The following is an 8,420-nucleotide window of genomic DNA, read 5'->3' as shown; positions in this document are numbered from 1 at the left end:
ATGCAGCCATAAAAAAGGATGAGTTTGTGTCCTTTGTAGGGACATGGATGCAGCTGGAAACCATCATTCTTAGCAAACTATCACAAGAACAGAAAACCAAACACCGCATGTTCTCACTCATAGGTGGGAACTGAACAATGAGATCACTTGGACTCGGGAAGGGGAACATCACACACCGGGGCCTATCATGGGGAGGGGGGAGGGGGGAGGGATTGCATTGGGAGTTATACCTGATGTAAATGACGAGTTGATGGGTGCTGACGAGTTGATGGGTGCAGCACAGCAACATGGCACAAGTATACTTATGTAACAAACCTGCACGTTATGCACATGTACCCTAGAACTTAAAGTATAATAATAAAAAAGAAAAAAGAAAAAAAAAGAAATGGTGGAAAAAAAAAAGAATTCTAGATAAATGCTTTAATGTGACTAAATCCCTTTGACAACTTTTCAAAATGTTATAGTGTGTGTGTTTGTGTGTGTGTGTACATGTGCACGTGTGTATGTATGTGTCAGAGGGGAATAAAGAAGAATAGAGAGAGAGAGAGAGGAATAACAATCCAGTACCATATCTGATTGTAATTGGCTATAATATACATTATCTTTATTTTCTAAGGTGTTGTGATTTTTAACTATTATAATACTATGTATAGGCCTTTAGCCAAATTTTGTGTGCAGAGTATGGTAGTAGAAATTTATAGATATAAAGATGCCCAATTTTATAGAGTGAAATGTTAAAGATTATTTACTTAGTAGCAGAACTATTGTTAGAATACAGATTTGCTCCCTTTTAATCTTGATCTTTTCACCTACCAATGGATCATTTGTTGCTTTCCTCGTATCATGAAACATGTCTTTTTAAAGTAGATATTGGTACAACCAGGAAGAACTGAGTTTAAGGCGTAATACATTGCTTACACCCAAAAATGTTGAATTTCAAAAGATAATAATATCTGGTGGCATGTACTAGTATCTCAGTGGTTTTGTTTCTGTGATATTATGCTTAGTTAGTTGAAGATGACTAAAATAATATAATCTCCATAATTTTAACTGACTGAACTCTTACAGAATAAATTAAGAGTGTTTTTAGTATTATTCAAGAGATTTTAGTGCATGAGCAAGTGAAATCAATGGGTAGATGTACTAAGATAGCAACGCCTGACTTTAAAGGACCAGCACTTCAACTTTTATTTTATTTTCTATATTGTTGTATCAGAGTGCCTTAATATTTCTGACAAATGGAAATTATTGGTTAGAATTTCAATTCTAACTATATGATGAATGATCAAATCATATGGAAGTTATTAGGTCAAAATATTATAACAGATAGGAGCAATTCCATGTCTAGTTCTAGTCAAGTCTTTGGCAGATCTGTCATTTTAGTTCAATAGAAAAAAATATAGAAATTATATTTTATGTAGCAGTTTTTGACAATTTGAAAATGGGGATCCAAGTGGATTTCACTATTCATAGTATATATGTCACATTTTTACTCCTGGCTGTTGGCAATGCTTGTCAGTCATAGCCCTATGATTTTACTGCATTCACATTTTGATACAAAATGTAGATGGTGATACTGGTTGTTGTGGTGATACTGCTGGTGGTAGAATATTGTTGCTATTGTTCCTCATATGAGGAATATGTAATATAAAATGTTTAATGGACTATTTTTTTCTTTAGAGATTTTAAATAACACACTATAATTTTCGTTCTGAAAATAACTGTCCTTTAATTTTTTCTTAATTTATTAAAAATATTTTACAGTTTTATCTGGATACTAAATTTGGATAAGCTAATTTATAGAAAGAGTAGGTGTGGTATCTAAATGCCAAGAACAACTTGAAATATATGATGTGTTTGCTTGAGTGCCAAAATTGCAATGTGCCAATTTTCTATGAAATAATATACGTTTATGTGTGGGGTTGGGGGGATGATGCATTTAAGATGCCTCTTTTCTTCTAAGTACATTTATGTGAAAATTGTTGTTGGAGACAGCAATCTTAGTTTCCTGTCATCTTGAATGAGTAATAGTCTATTATTCAGATATACAGTGTAGAAAAGAGGCCATTCCACAACCCAAATATAGTTCGATGAGCTGCAGTATGATTGGTTAAAACGTCAAACATAAAAGCTTTTTATGCATTGATTTCTCTACATTCCTTACAATAATTTATCTAATTTGTTTGATTGATTGACTCTTTGTATTGCAGTATGCATTTATTCAATAAAGTACCTACATCATAAAATCAATATATAGTTGCATTCCTGCATTAAGTACCATTTTAGAAAGTGTGATTGAATTTCCACAGAAATTAATAAATGTGATAGATGCATTTATTATTTGGATTGGACAGAAAATAAGAAAAAGTCATGTAAGTGTGTCTTTTTTATTATAAAAATATGTATTTTTTATTTTCAAGCTCTTATTAGCTCTTAAATTTTATAAATTTTATATAAAGTAGTTTTCAAGAGCACAGTATCTAGGTAATAAAAGTTAATTATTAGTATTTTGCACCAAATAGGTCAAAAATTATACACAGTTTTTCAACTGAATGGGGAGTTGGTGCCCTTAACCTTTATGTTGTTCAAAGGCACATATACATATGTATATGTACACACACACAAACACACACACACACATACATAGATGGAGAGTGGGAGAGAGAAAGAGATAAATTTTCAGAAATTGACTCAAGCAATTATGGGGTCTGGCAAGTCTGAAATCTGTAAGGCCTGTCAGCAAGCTGATGAAGGAGACAAGATTTTCAAATTAGTGTTGAGGCAGAATTTCTTCTTCTCCAGGACAGCTCAGTTTTAGCTCTTAATACCTCCAACTAATTGTATGAGATCCACTCATGTTATTAAGAGTAATATACTGTGCTTAAATTTAACTGATTACAAAAGTTAATCACATCTACAAAAGATGGGTTGTGCAATTTGGCACCAAAGCCTGGCTAATATGACATAAAAATTAATCATTAGCGCATCATTTAAATAAAATAGATCATTGTTTTCCTTTTCCCTTTTTAAAAAGTCAGTTATTAATTATCAGTACATTGTGTAAGAATAATATTAATTATATGGTTATAATAAATATATAAGAAAATACCTCATTGGAACAACTGACTGGTATTTGGCTAAGTTGTTACATTCTGGATTGCTTAATAACTAGCCTATAAATAGAAGCTATTAATTTTACATCACATAAAAGTAGATTTATCAACCTCTTTTTGGGGTCAGATGCATAGATCAACATATATTTTAGTAATCTCTTTTAATCACTGATAATAATACTGGGATGTAAGGCTATTTCATTTTTTTAAACAAATTCCCTACCCAAACTATTTACAGTCTTATTTCTATAATGATATAATTGAAATTTTACCCAGTAGTTTATATAGCTTTGCATTTGATAGCTTTTTGTATTTGAAACACATTAGAAATTAATGATAAATCAGCCACAAAATGTTACAGCTGTAATTTGTAAGAAAAGTAACATTTTAATTATCAAAATTAGTTGGATAATCGATTTAGCATTTTTATGTTAAAATGTCTCCTAAATGGTTGACTTCATAGTTGATTTTGAATATAAATTTACATGTAAATTTTCAAATGCAGTTTATGAAAAATATATTATAAAATACACTTTTTGGGAAATGAATTTCCAGGTAACTTTACATCTTGGAATCCAAAAAATTAGAACTTCTCCTTGCTCCCTTATGACCAGAGATTAATAATCCTTGTTGTTACCCCTATTTTTATCAGTTGTGTTGGATAAACATTTACATCTATAAACAATATCACACTTCCTACAGAGATTATGGTCTTGATATTTTGGCTTATCCTTCATTGGTTCACACATAATCTTTGAATTGGGTGATATCACATATTTTTGTTATATATTAGTGTAATAATCTTCCCTATTTTACTTTCAATCTTTCAAAGCTTTTGTTGCTTTTTTCCAAATACTATTCATTTAGGCCAGTGTTTCTGAAAATTGTACAGGCATCTAAATCAGTTGGAAGTCTTGTTAAAACACAAATTGCTGCACCCCACTCTAAAGCTTCTGATTTACTAAATGCAGGGTGAAGCCCCAAAGTTTGCTTTTCTAGTGAGCTTCTATATGATATTGATATTACTGATCTGGGAACCACAAGTTGAAAAACTATGATTTAGCCTTCCTGTTTCTTGAACTCCATGTTTTATGTCTGGTAAATGGGGAAAAGCTGAGAACACTAAAAAGGAATGAGAAAACATGAGAAAATTTTCTAGATCAGTGATTTTCAATCTTAGCTACACATTAGAAATACTTATATAGCTTTAAAAAATAAGGATGCCTGGATACTTTTTTCAGAGATTTTGAGATTTTTTAATTAATTAATTTTTTATTATACTTTAAGTTCCGGGAAACATGTGCAGAACGTGCTGGTTTGTTACATAGGTAATACAGGTGCCATGGTGGCTTGCTGCACCCATCAACTTGTCCTCTAGGTTTTAAGCCCCATATGCATTAGGTATCTGTCCTATTGTTCTCCCTCCCCTTGACCCCCACCCCCTGAAAGGTCCCAATGTGTGATGTCCCCTCCCTGTGTCCATGTGTTCTCTTTTTTCAACTCCCATTTATGAGTAAGAACATGCAGCTTTTGGTTTTCTGTTCCTGTGTTAGTTTACTGAGAATGATGGTTTCGAGCTTCATCCATGTCCCTGCAAAGGACATTAACTCATTCTTTTTGTTGCATAGTATTCCATGGTATATATGTGCCACATTTTCTTTATCCAGTCTATCATTGATGGACATTTGAGTTGGTTCCAAGTCTTTGCTATTGTAAATAGTGCTGCAATAGACATACATGTGCATGTGTCTTTATAGTAGAATGATTTATAATCCTTTGGGTATATACTCAGTAATGGGATTGCTGGGTCAAATGGTATTTCTGGATCTAGATCCTTGAAGAATTGCCACAATGCCTTCCACAATGGTTGAACTAATTTACACTCCCACCAACAGTGCAAAAGCTTTCCCTTTCTCCACATCATCTCCAGCATCTGTTGTTTTCTGACGTTTTCATGATCGTCATTCTAACTGGCATGAGATGGTATCTCATTGCGGTTTTGATTTCTGTTTCTCTAATCATCAGTGATGACGAACTTTTTTTCATATGATTGTTGGCCACATAACCGTCTTCTTTTGAGAAGTGTCTGTACATATCCTTTGCCCACTTTTTAATGGAGTTTTTTTTTTTTCTTGTAAATTTTTTTATGCTTCTTGTAGGTTCTGGATATTAGCCCCTTGTCAGATGGATAGATTGTAAAAATTTTCTCCCATTCTGTAGGTTGCCTGTTCAATCAAAATATCCCCAAATAATAAGAGCTATTTATGACAAACCCATAGCCAATATCATACTGAATGGCAAAAGCTGGAAGCATTCTCTTTGAAAATTGGCACAAGACAAGGATGCCCTCTCTCACCACTCCTATTCAACATAATATTGGAAGTTCTGGTCAGGGCTATCAGGCAAGAGAAAAAAATAGGGTATTCAAATAGGAAGAGAGGAAGTCAAATCGTCTCTGTTTGTAGATAACATGATTGTTTATTTAGAAAGCCCCATTGTCTCAGCCCCAAAACTCCTTAAGCTGATAAGAAATTTCAACAAAGTCTCAGGATACAAAATCAATGTGCAAAAATCACAGTCATTCTTAAATGCCAATAATAGAAAAACAGAGCCAAATCATGAGTGAACTCCCATTCACAATTGCTACAAAAGAATAAAATACCTAGGAATACAACTTACAAGGGACGTGAAGGACCGCTTCAAGAACTACAAACCACTGCTGAAGGAAATAAGAGGGGACATAAACAAATTTTTAAAATTCCATGCTCATGGATAGGAAGAATCATAATCAAGAGAATGGCCCTACTGCCCAAGGTAATTCATAGATTCAATGCTATTGCCATCAAGCTACTATTGACTTTCTTTACAGAACTTGAAAAAAACTACTTTAAATTTTATATGGAACCAAAAAATACCCCTATACTCAAACAAACCTAAGCAAAAAGAACACAGCTGGAAACATCACACTACCTGATCTCAAAGCATACTACAAGGCTACAGAAACCAAAACATCACGGTAATAATACCAAAACAGATATGTAAGCCAGTGGAACAGAACGGAAGCCTCAGAAATAACACCACACATCTACAACCATCTGATCTTCCAACAAAAACAAACAATGGGGAAAAAATTTCTTTTTTAATAAATGGTGCTGGGAAAACTGGCTAGCCACATGCAGAAAACTGAAACTGGACCCCTTCCTAATATCTTATACAAAAATTAACTCAAGATGAATTAAAGACTTAAATGTAAAGCCTCAAACCATAAAAAACCTTGAAAAAAATGCTAGACAGTACCATTCAGGACATAGGCATGGGCAAAGACTTCATGACTAAAACACCAAAAGCAATTGTAACCAAAGCCAACGTTGATGAATGGGATCTAATTAGACTAAAGAGCTTCTGCATAGCAAAATAAACTATCATCAGAGTGAACATGCATTTGAATTTTTAAAATTCTTTGGGTACTTCTGATACCAGAATTGAAATCCTATCTTCTATATCAACAGAGATTACAACTAACTCTTCTTACTATTAGATAGAAATGACAATGGGGTAAATCACATTTTTTTTGAGACAAGACCTTTCTAGAAATATTCACATTCTTTGAAAAATATTTAACCAAATAATTTGATATTATGTGTAGAATTATTTAAGCTTTGAAGTCAGAAAGACTATTAATTCATGCAATGTATTTTTGAGATTGTCAGTTTTTAAGGTTCAGTTGTAGAACTAAATCTGAAAAAGAAAACAGCATAGTAACAATGTTTGTAAAAGAACTGCTACTCTTATCAGAATATTCTATCTTTATTCACTCTAGCTGATAGACACCAACAAACTTCAGTTTCCATAAATAACCTGGAAAGTAGAATTTTCAGGTCCTGGTAGAAACTACTATTAACTAGGACTTCAACAAGAAACAAAAAATTAGCATAAAGAACATCAATTATCTGAATATGAACATATATGAATGAACTAAGTATTTTTTTTTCATCTTGGACTGCTAAAACTATTTTTAACATAAAATTTTAATAGTTTGGGGGAACAGGTGGTTTTTTACTACATGGATAAGTTCTTTAATGGTAATTTCTGAGACTTTGGTGCACCTGTCACAAGAGCGTGTACACTGTACCCAAGGGGTAGTCTTTTATCCCTCAGCACTCTTCCCCACATTTCCTTGAGTCCCCAAAGTCCATTATATCATTCTTATGCCTTTGCATCCTCATAGCTTAGCTCCCAATTATAATTGAGAACAGATAATATTTGGATTTTGATCCCTGAGTTACTTCACTTAGAATAATGGCCTCTATTTCCATCCAAGTTGATGCAAAAGTCATTATTTCATTCCTTTTTACGGCTGAGTAGTATTTCATGTTGTATATCTATCACATTTTCTTTATCCACTCATTTGTTGATGGGTATTTAGGGTGGTTCCATATTTTTGTAATTAGGAATTGTCCTGCTATAAACATGCATGTGCAAGTGTCTTTTTCATGTAATGGCTTCTTTTCCTCCGGGTGGATACACGGCTGTGGGACTGCTGAATCAAACGGTAGTTCTACTTTTAGCTGTTTAAGGAATCTCCATGCTGTTTTTTCAAAGTGGTTGTACTAATTTACATTCTCACCAGCAGTATAAAAGTGTTCCCTTTTCATCACATGCATACCAACATCTATTATTTTTTTTTATATTTTAATTATGGACATTTTTGCAAGAGTAAAGTGATATCTCATTGTAGTTTTAATTTGCATTAACCTGATAATTCATGATGTTGAGAATTTTTAAAATATGTTTGTTGGCCATTCGTACATTTTCTTTTGAAAATTATTTATTTATGCCTTTGCCTATTTTTGATGATATCATTTTTTTTTTCTTGCTGATTTGTTTGAGTTCCTTGTAGATTTGGATATTAGTCCTTTGTTGGATGCATAGTTTGGAAATATTTTCTCACCTAGTCTGTGGGTTGTCTGTTTACTCTGTTGATTACTTCTTTTGCTGTGCAGAAGAAATAATGTGATTAATTTAATCACATCTCATTTATTTATTTTTGCTTTTGTTGCATTTGCTATTGTGTTCTTGGTCATGAATTATTTGCCTAATCCAATGTCTAGAAGAGTTTTTCTGATGTTGTCTTCCAGAATTTTTATAGCCTCAGGTCTTCGATTTAAGTCTTTGATCTGTCTTGACTTGATTTTTGTATAAGATAGGAGATGAGGATCCAGTTTCATTCTTCTACATGTGGCTTGCTAATTATCCCAGCAGCATTTGTTGAATAGAATGTCCTTTCCTCACTTTAAGTTTTTGTTT

Source organism: Theropithecus gelada, chromosome X, assembly GCF_003255815.1.
Source record: "Theropithecus gelada isolate Dixy chromosome X, Tgel_1.0, whole genome shotgun sequence".
Classification (NCBI taxonomy): Eukaryota; Metazoa; Chordata; class Mammalia; order Primates; family Cercopithecidae; genus Theropithecus; species Theropithecus gelada.
The sequence above is the reverse complement of the archived record's forward strand: the minus strand, read 5'-3'. Positions refer to the sequence as shown.